Genomic DNA, 921 nt, shown 5'->3' on the forward strand with positions numbered 1-921 from the left:
TAAGTCTGCAGATTCCTGTTGTTACTGAGTTCAACTTTTATTCCATGATAGTCTGAGAAGATGCAAGGAATAATTTCTATTCTTTAAAATTTGCTGAGGTTAGACTTGTGACCTAAATGTGGTTGATTTTGAAATATGTTCAGTGGGCTGATGAGAAAAATGTGTATTTGGCTTTGTTAGGATGAAACGTTGTGTAGATGTCCATTAAATCCAAATGCGGAATGGTTAAGTTTAAATCTAAAATTTCTTTGCTAAGCTTCCTATTGGAGGATCTATCCAACACTGCCAAAGGAGTATTAAAATCTCTGACTGTGATGGAGCTGGGAGAAATCAGGTTGCGCATGCCTATTAGAGTATCTCTTATAAATTGAGGTGCATTCTGGTTGGGTGCATAGATAATGATAATTGAAATCAGTCCACCCCTGAATGGGAGCTTGGACCAGGGTGAATGAATACAAAATAATCTGTTTACCTTGGGCTGGCAAGTGGTTTGGCTTGAAGACCATATATGACATCTCAATCTGTCCTATGCATGATCAAAGGAAGCTTGCAGTGCACCTCACGAGATGGGGATGGAGGAGGTAGAGGTGTGAACCCTGAGAAGGCCAAAGGGATGTGAGGGCCACCTTGTGGTGACAGCAATGTGCCTGCCCTGGGGACTCAGTGGTAAAGAGTAGCCCAGTACAGGCTGCATGAGATCAGTGAGCTGCACTGCTCAGAACACTCCAGGCCAAAGGTGAAATGAGATGTACAGGGCAGGGCCGGACTGTCCCTCCTCCATGGTCCTGGCCCACAGCCTGGAGAAGCAGGCCCAGGACTGGAAGTGCAGTCCATGCTAAGCATTCAGTCTGTGCTGGGAGAGCCAGGGATGTTCTCTGGTTGTTTTGACCTCCAAGCCAGCCTTAGCCAGGCAGCCAGACC

This window comes from Otolemur garnettii, unplaced genomic scaffold, assembly GCF_000181295.1.
Source record: "Otolemur garnettii isolate 467f Iridium unplaced genomic scaffold, OtoGar3 scaffold00831, whole genome shotgun sequence".
NCBI classification, from domain to species: domain Eukaryota; kingdom Metazoa; phylum Chordata; class Mammalia; order Primates; family Galagidae; genus Otolemur; species Otolemur garnettii.